This window comes from Python bivittatus, unplaced genomic scaffold (genome assembly GCF_059951505.1).
Source record: "Python bivittatus isolate LINGU-HERP-01145 unplaced genomic scaffold, Pbiv_v1 ctg000700_np1212, whole genome shotgun sequence".
Taxonomy (NCBI): domain Eukaryota; kingdom Metazoa; phylum Chordata; class Lepidosauria; order Squamata; family Pythonidae; genus Python; species Python bivittatus.
In genome coordinates, this window is record NW_028277098.1 from 40,480,314 (window position 1) to 40,490,231 (window position 9,918).

At 37.6% G+C, this 9,918-nt stretch overlaps 1 pseudogene; it reads left to right on the forward strand.

Moving 5' to 3' along the window:
• LOC148214178 (FRAS1-related extracellular matrix protein 1-like) overlaps positions 1 to 4,807 on the forward strand; it is a 107,647-nt pseudogene extending 102,840 nt beyond the window's left edge.
• Positions 4,808 to 9,918: the final 5,111 nt, after the last annotated feature.

A 9,918-nucleotide genomic window follows, 5' to 3' on the forward strand; every position in this document is an offset into this window, starting at 1 on the left:
AGAAGAGGGCGCAGCAACTTAACTGATAACCTGAATCAAACTATTCTCCCAGTTTCAGAGCACCTGAGTTCTATCCACTGAGAATAACTTCCTGTCCTTTCACTGACTCCTTCTGGACCCAGGTGTCACTTTCAAATGCAGTTGCTCCAAGGTGATCCAGGTGTTTCTGCTAATATAGATCACTTTTGATTGGTTTAGGAAAAAAGTCTGGTAGCTCAGATTGTCAGGATGCCTGGGGTTCAATTATGCTTGAGGACAATTTGCTTCTTTTAAATGTCTGCTCTTTTTTTATACTCTCAGCTTTGAATTAACTTTAGCTGAATTTTAGTCCCCACTTAGGAAATGTATGCAGTGCTGACTGACAGGTAGTTCTGAGACTGAATATTTAAATTCTTATGCTGGGATCAACCACCTACTATTTTATTGAAGGAGGCCCACCATGCCAGGGGATTTTCATACAAAACCAAAATCTCCAGCTGCCAGAGACAATGGCATGGACTAACCCAAATTTGGGTCAAGAGTGACACCCTGTGGCCAATTATTCTTTTTCCCATTTCTTTCTCACGTTTTCCCCTTTTCCCCCAATGTCTTCACACTTTTTGCTCTTTACATATTGTTTCCACATTGCTTACTTTAAAAAGACAGATCCTTGGGCAACACAGCTCTAGTTCCTACCCCTGTGTTTGGTTAGAACATTCAGCAACCTTCTTCTTCTGGCCTTTGTAAACTGCTAAACTGGAAATTGTAAACTGAGTTGATGCTGCAGCCATGAATCTGGAACCTAGACATTGTTCTGGCACAAAAAGCCGCCTGTTGTTTGGGGCTTTGTCTGCAGCATTTGGCTTTCGGCCCTTTTAAAAAGGAGTTCTCTGAAGATTAAATCGAGATTGCAAAATTAATCTCATTTCTGGTTTATTTCAAAGTTGACCTTGAATTGAAAAGATTACAGACCACCATGTAGCAAGTCTCTTTCTGTAAGAATGACAGAATTAAATAGTATTCCACAGTGGAAATGTCTAAGTTCCCCACCCTTAACTTTCTTAGTAAAAGAGGCAGGGAAGTAATTAATAAAAAAAAAGATTGAAGGTCTTACTTATGTTCCTTTATAGAGAATTTGTTTATTGCATTTGATACATTTGTGTGCTTCAAAATAAATAATTTAGTGCTTCTATGTCATTGCATAATACTATAAATAATTCTACCTTGCTGACCTTTGTTTGTAATAAAGTATTTATCCTATCTCTATCATCTATCTATCATCTGTATTCACCCACCTACCTTGTCCTGTTCCTTGTATCTCAGACCTTAATAAGTCCAGACTGACTTGCTGGACTCTTATGAACAGGAAAGCAGAAATGCAATTAATGTAAATAAGCATCCATTATCAATGGACATAATGAGGATCCAATTTCTTTTTCTAAGAGGACAGCACTGTAAGGGAGTGCAAAGAGATTGAGAGTTGAGTGGGTATTAAATTCTGATGTACCATTCATGCTCAATAAGAAGTGTCAATTGTCACATGTGGCTACCATTTCCTGGAATACAATAAAGATGTATTTTTGGTCATGTTCATTCTTGTTGCAGTGGAAGCCTGACACCTCTAAACAAAACCCTTCTATTATAATATTTGTTCATACCTGCTTCAGAATGATGTCTTCATTCATATTCCTTTCATCTTCAGGAGGATGGGCTACTTTAATTATCCAAGCTAGCAATAGCAAGAAAGGGTCAGAAACCCTGAGAATCAACAATTCAGACAGACTGTCATCTGCTAGTCATTCACATATAGCAAGCAGACAAAGAAATACCTTCCATGAAGAGCAACATTTGAGCAATAAGAATTATCATGGCTCTTCTCCCAGAATTCTTCCTCAAGTCAAACATCTGTTTGATTATGTAGACCTGGATGTTCCACTGAGTATAAAAAAATCACTACACTTATTAAACTGTTCTGCATCTAAAATCATGTGCGTGAATATCTGTTTGTGAAATACAACATAGTTCAAACCTGTTCCAGAGTATCCCCCAAATTCTGCATAGTAGCTGAGGATATGAAGGAGTGAAGACCTTCGTGTACTGCTGGCTGATTGATTCTATTCTATCAGGATAACATTCTGTAGCACCTTTGGTTACAGCCTATTTTCTGCAGACTTAAAACGTTAATTGTAGATTTTAGGATCTTCCCAGATGTGATGAAATGCTATTCACTTCCTTGGGCTTTCCCCCCCTAAATTATACCAATTAATTTTTTTTTTTTTTGGCTACATCTTTTTTTTTTAGAAGCAAAATTTACAGAGTAACAATCTTTGAATAGGAACAAATATAATTATATAGCCTTTTCTATTACATGAGGAAAAAGAACAAAAAGATGCCCTATTAATTGCACACCATTTTCTTGCTGATGTTGCAAAATAAGTCACCATAAAATTACGAATATCTTTGCTTTTCAGAATAAATTAACTTCTTAGAAATGTAACAGTGGACATAGAAGATCAGCTAATGAAAGACCACAATTAAAATAATGTCCTAAGTATGTACCTGCTAAAGCAGAGCCTGTCTACCCAGTATATAATAGCATAAAGGAATCTATTTTGTTTTGCTATTTTAAAACAATTGTGTTCTTTCAACCAAGAAAATATTTCTAGCCTAAGTAGTTGAATAGCAATGAACTAAGATAGTTTTTTCTAGCTTGGCTCATCCAGGTGTATTGGCCTTTAAGTTTTATGATCCATAAGCAACATGAGCAATGTGTATGCTGGCTGAGGGATCATGAGGGTTGTTGTGCATTTATTTATTTATCTGAGCAATGGGGAGGGTGCCCGACTCCTCTCGACTATGGGCAGCTTACAATTAAAAAAGAACAATACAATTTAAAAAAATTGTTCGTAGCCTGAAGATAGACTTATTAACAAAACCCCATCCAGTAGGGACTCCACTCTCATCCTACCCCATGGCCCAAGAGAATAGCCAGGTCTTCAGTATCTTCCCAAACTTCATCAGGTGGAAGGAAGACATCTGGAGAGCATTAAGTCAGGTGTCCACTTTAAGAGCCCTAAACAAAAAGATCAAATAGGCTGGTGCTGAAAAGTCTAATGCAGGTTTTGGGGGCAAGAAAAGCCAGGAAAGAGGTAATTAAAACAAACTAACAAAAAGAGACCCTTTTTATCTTTTTTATTGCTTTTCACCTTGTGTTTAGCTACTTGTGTTGTCATCTCATTTTAGAAAACAGCTAAAAGTCTCTCTCTCTCTCTCTCTCTCTCTTTTCCTGCATACCAGTCAGAGGTAATATGGCATCATGGAGCCATACACCTAAACACAACCCTTTTGTTTTTATGTGTGTTTTTCTACACCCCTGTTCCCATTCATGTATAAGCTACTTCTAAGTAATGAACAAAATCCAGTCTAGAATAAATGAAGTGTAAATGAATTAAAATCCCACACTAGCCTATTGTCAAACTGGTCTCATCAGATTTATATCCCACCTTTATTTTATACATCTCAAGATGGAATATATTATGCTTCCTCCTCCTATTTTTCCCACAACAACAACCCTATGAGGTGGATTGGGCTGAGAGAGACTGAGTGGTCCAAAGTCACCCAGCTTTCATGCCTAAGGGAGGACTAGAACTCATGGTCATTCAGTTTCTAGTCCAGCATCTTAACCACTACACCATACTGTTGTGGTACTATCCATTTAATTGTGACAATGATTTTAAGCCAAAATCTACACTATCCTTTGTCCACAAATCATTTTTCAAGCTTATCCCTCAGCTGTTTTTCTGTATGCTCCAGAAAAAAGAAAAAGAAAGAAAGAAAGAAAGAAAGAAAGAAAGAGAGAGAGAGAGAAAGAGAGAGAGAGAGAGAGAAAGAAAGAAAGAAAGAAAGAAAGAAAGAAAGAAAGAAAGAAAGAAAGAAAGAAAGAAAGAAAGAAAGAAAGAAAGAAGCCAGTGGAAGGGAATTATCAGTTTTGTTTAAGTTTTTTTTAAAATTCACAATGTTTGCAGAACTTCCATTTCTCATCTAGACTGTCTGAGAATAAATCTTATTGAATACAGATTGGAATTTTAGCAAACATCCATAGGATTGAGCTATTCACTTTATTTTCACAACTGAATCAACAAATCCAAGGAATTCTAACTCCAGCGACCACCTCCAATTTCAGGGGAGAGGCAAATGATAAATGTGTATCATGACATGATGATGCGAAAGTCACAACCTATGTACTTGCATCAGTTGTCAAGATGCCGATACATAAAAGCAGAATTTGCATCATGATATCCCTGCTCCCATATTATCATTTGACATAATCAGTTTGCCCCAATGCCTACAACTTCTTTTCTTGACTCACATATGAAATCTTACGGTTACTCATTTCTGTGAAAAACAAGATAGCAACATGCTTCTTAGCCACTTCTACTAACTTCAGACATACCTTTGAATGTAAGTCTTTCAGGAGTTAAACAGGCCAACCAACTAATGGATTAACTAGACAGGCATAGAAAGTATCATATGAGAAACCGTATGTGTCATTTCCTACCCCTTTTCTTTCTTTCTTTCTTTCTTTCTTTCTTTCTTTCTTTCTTTCTTTCTTTCTTTCTTTCTTTCTTTCTTTCTCATTATTTTTAGGTGGAAAAAACTCAAAGGAATGTCTGTAATCTTGTGCTGGTTTTTACTTTTCTCCTCACAGAGAATAAAATCCAGGAAATGCACTTTCAGGTGCACCCTCAGAAGCAAACACTGCTACATTTTGAGTTCTGTTAGATATTCAGCCTGGAAGAATGTTAAAAGAGCCTGCAGAAAAATCTAAAATGTTTAAATCCATTGATAATGTTTTCATTTGAATAATCACTTTTTATCTTTTTATAATGATTGTTTTTATCCATTTGTTATTTAATTGTTGTACGCTGCCCAGAGTCGCTTTGTGTGAGATGGACGGCTATATAAATGTGTCATATGAAATAAATAAATAAATGAATGAATGAATGAATAAATAAATAAATAAATAAATGTGGAAGGGCTAGAAATACTTTTTAATTGATTATTTCAGATGGTTCAGACCATGGAGTTATGTTTCCCACTAGGTAATGTCTGTTCCATATATGAATAGGACAACAGGCCATCTGCCGAAGAACAGAGGTAAGGGAATATTATTGGCTCCTAGGCCATGTTGCCTTGGGGAAACTTATCAATAGCACTGTTTACATTAAATCCAGATTTGACATGTACCATCTGGTGAGGCTCTTTCCATCAAAAATTGCCTGTTACTTTTATACCTTACTTTTTTATCAAAATACTCAAGGTGGTGAACAGCAATGACATCAATTGTAACAATTTGTTTAAAGTAACAATAAATAGGAAAAAAGATATAAAAAGATATTAGAATAAAATAAGCAAGTTTAAGCACCATCCTGTTAATCTTCAGCCTAATGTAGTGATATTGTTCTGTTTGGTTGAAGATAGAAACAACAGAGCAAAACCAAAAAAAAAAAAAAAGTGGTGGAGAAGACAAATCAGTTCTGAATATCAAATTCCCCTTTAAATAAAAAAACATCATTGTCTGCCTATCAGAGTTAGGAAGACGCTTGAAGGTACAAAGCTGCAGCTCTTATTGTTCTTCTGCACCAGTGGGATCTTGACCCAGGAGTTCCTCTGGCTATTATAAGATGCAGGGTTCTGTGAACAGGTGAGCTTCGGCGGGATAGAAGGATCACAGTGATTATCCATGAACATCAGGTACCACCCTTCTTCATCATATTTGAGTTCTGGAAGCTGGATTAGGCAATGTTGCGCTCATCGATATCAACGTGCCTCCAAATCATTTACTAGGCTCTCTATCCCAGCCATCTGTCATTCATCATTTACCTTTTAAGGTTTTCTTTTGGGATGGATGGATGGATGGATGGATGGATGGATGGATGGATGGATAGAGAGAGATGGAAGATGGCTGCAAGCCAGTGCCTTGTTTGGAGATGTACTGACCTACCTGCAGTAGTAAGAAACTTCATAGGGGACTAGAAGATATGATGATGAAGGAATCCTTTCTCCAGCACTGCAAAGGGCTCTGTTCCAGAGTGATGTCCCAGAGTTATAGAAAATCATATATAGGTGGTGTGTGTGTGCATGGGTGTATGTGTGTGCATAAACAAATGTTAACTTGCATATTTCCCTCTCATGACTAGCTCAGAGTTGAGGTGGAGAGCAGTTAAACCTCTTACAGTTCTGAAACACAGGTACTTACAAACATAATATGTAAAGGATAAGCTTGTTTATAACCTAGAAAAAATACTTACTGAAAACTCAGGAAGGTATTGCAGATAATGATAGTCTTGTGGGTAGGGGTAAGTATTTGTTGCTTTCAATTACTTCAATCCTTTTGGGATGCCCCTTAGCTTGAATGGAGCCAATAGAGTCTTCTTTGATTTAGAAGCTTTTGGAACCAATGTGCTGGGCACTGGCTTTAATCAGTCCTCACTATGGTTAATAGATTCTGAACTTTCATTATTTAGAGACAGTATACCACCAGATATGATTTGCTAGGGAATAATTACTTAATTCTGCAAAATGTAGTGCCTCTTTGGTTTTGGCTTGCTGAAAAATGTGATAGAAACTCAGAAGTATGTTGTGATTTGTTTGCTAGATATTTGAATAATCCATATCTATCGTGACTTACATTCTACTTATTAATATACCCATAGCATAGTCTGGTTGAATATTATTGGATGATTAGGGGGATTCTGGAAATGGATGATTATATCTGGTAGAGAAGGAATGACTAGATGGATCCTAGAAATTATGACCTCATCTTTAAAAGAGGGAGCTTTTGAAAAGCACTCTAGAAAAACTATAATGGACCTGTAGGTCATTGACAAGATGCTCAGGTGTGTTGAAGTTGAGGCTAGCTAGATCCAGGTATTTGTTTAATGATTTCACAGGGAACAGATGTTAGTTATGAATGTTCTCTCCAGACAAGTCCACCTAAAACCTACTTTGTTGATTTCTGGGTGCCAAGCAAAGGTATTTTCATTCTCTCACCCCTTTAACTGATGGTACACTTAAGTTGTGTCTTAAAGCTGTTTTGATCTTTCTGAATAGATTTTCAAACTTGTAAAAAAAAATGTTCTTTTACTTTTTCCCTCTTACAGTTGCAGTTATGGCAGCTGGATTTTGCTGCTTTGTTTTCATTTGGTTTTTTGTATGGATGAATATCACCCAAAGAGCTTCTGCTACAGAGCAACATATAAACCAAATAAATGAATAACAGCTTCAAGTCATGCTTGTGAACTTTCCAGAGCTACAGTAACTGGTTGCCTGTGGCAGGAGGCGGGATGCTGAACTAGATGGGTTATTCTAGGAGGACTCTTTGTTCTTATGTTCATGGTAATCTGGCCTGCCGTCTGTACTGGTTTGGATAATGTAACTGTAGTCATAAGGATAATATTAGGAAAGTTAAAATGCAGTTTGTTACAGTTAGAGGTGAAACCAGGAACACATTGTAGCATTTTATCCTCACAATTTTGCAAGGTAGAGTAACTTGAAATATAGAGAAATAATTCAAAACACCACCAGAGAGTTTTATAGGTGAGCGTGGGAGTCTGAGCCCAAGTTTTCTGAATCCAAATTCTGAACTGACAAAAACTGATAACTGCTTTGTGACTGTGATGGCAGCTTCTTAATGATAGAGAGTTGTAGATGAGTATACTTCTGATCCCAACTTACACTACAAAGCAAAATAAACTCCAGTAGGATCATCTGTATTATTCTATTGTAGGCAAGATCCCTGTGATAACATGGTACAACATCCTTTGTATTAGCAGCTTATATTAGTCCCAACAGCATTGTGATTACAATTTCCAGGATTCCAGTGAGATTAGAATTCTGGCAGCTATTAACAATGAACTGCAGGAAAATACAAGCTTGGTGAAGGTTGCCTAAGAGATGAAACAATTTCTTATAGGATAAATATTTTCTCTGTGTGGTACTATTGTTGCTCTGATGCTACAAAAATCAAAGCAACAGGAACAGATTGTTCTTTTGTTCCTGTTCCTCTGTAAGTCCATGGAATGTTTGTAGCAAGTAAGAAATGATAGTTCATCTTTACAGAAACAAAGTAGCAATAATGCTATGTTACAATTTAAAGATTAAAAGAGGAGAAGGGAAGGGAAGGGAAGGGAAGGGAAGAGAAGAGAAGAGAAGAGAAGAGAAGAGAAGAGAAGAGAAGAGAAGAGAAGAGAAGAGAAGAGAAGAGAAGAGAAGAGAAGAGAAGAGAAGTGCAAGGAGACCATACTTCACCCAGCCAGGGCAGAAATGCAGTGGGTTGCATCTGGGAGCTGTAAGGGTCAAATGGAGCATGAGCTTCTAGAGATAAGGATAGTTCATTGACTTAATAGGCCAGTGGGTCAACTGCAAGATTATAAAAGAATGAAAAGTATATAGCAGCCTGGTAGTCCAGGACAAAATGGCTGCATAGGGCAGTGACCAGTTGTTGGAGGGAAGGCGATCTGCCAGGCACTGCAGCTAATCAGAGAGCTGGAGCTGTCATTAGATTGAATAAAGCCATCGACCACTCCAACAGGCTTAAAATAGCTGAGGCTGGCAAAGAGCAGTTTTGAATGGAAGCTGGAAATTGGGTGTGGGGTGTATTTGCAATGGGCTGGGAATGTGAGGAAGACGTACCATCCATTCCTGCAGAGAGTGGCCCATGCTGGTGATAGGCCAAGCAGAAAGTGAGGTTCTACCCAAAGTAGATCTGTGACACCTCTCTGAAAAACTGAAATTAGGTTTCAGAAAATTCTTCTAGAAAAATGTAAGAAATCTATGACAGTATATTATCCTACAGATCACTTTCAACCCAATATTAAGTGACTTTATTTTTAGGGCTGTGCAAAGCTTTAAACAGCCGCTTCACTTTGACAGAAGTTGGAGAGAAGCCCCTTGCTAAGAACTGCTTCACAAAACAGTGAGGCCACCTTGCTTCTCTGACTGACAACATTGCTTTTCTTCCTCCTCCTTCACCGCAGAGGGATCTGTAGAGGGGATTGGGGTGGGGTGGGGGAATGATAGATGAAGTACCATAGCATTGCAATGCAAGCTGTGTCCCAGTTGCTTGTGTGTCATGACATCAGCCTTTCAGGAATTAAATAAGACATGCTAGCCAAGTTGCATACAGCCACTCCACTTTTTCCATCTTCTCCAAAGTCTATTCCTTGATCAGAAGGCTTAGATAGGAAGAGAATCATGTCATTTCCACAGTAAGACAGAGTAAAATAATCCAGGCCTTTCTCATCAACCCTCCTCCTCCTCCTCTTCCTCCTCCTCGCTAGAGGCGAGCAGTTTCCTTAATTTGCTTTGCTTTAATCCACTTTCTCCCAGGCACTGAGCTTTGTGTAGTCTCATAATATCCCATGTTAACTGATTAAAATCCTCATGAACATGTATAATCCATAGTTTTCATGGTTGCTGAAGAACTAGAAACTGAAGTGGACAGCAAGGGAATAGTTTAGTCACACTTGTTAATAAACTTGCTCCAGCATGAAGCTGGGCTGACCTTGCCCAGAAAGCCCTGGAGGATCATTACCACTAAACTGAAACAAAATACGTTGGCAAATATTTTGCCCGGAAAGAATAGAAAGCAAATGGAGGCCTGAAACTGTATATTTCCGCAATTAGACTTTTATACTGTTTACAGTACCTTGTAAGAACTAAAAAACATTTTAGTTTTGTTCAACTGCTTTTCATACAAGGAAATAACCGTGCAGCTTTAAACAATTTTTATTAGATTTAAACAGGAAAGAGAGAGGATGTGGTCTTTTTTTTAAAAACAAAAACAAAAGACAACTGAAAACAGCAACTTATGCTGTTTTATTCCATCACTTTAAAGTGCCTCTTTAAAAAGTTAAATGTTAAGTCAATTTGGTAAAT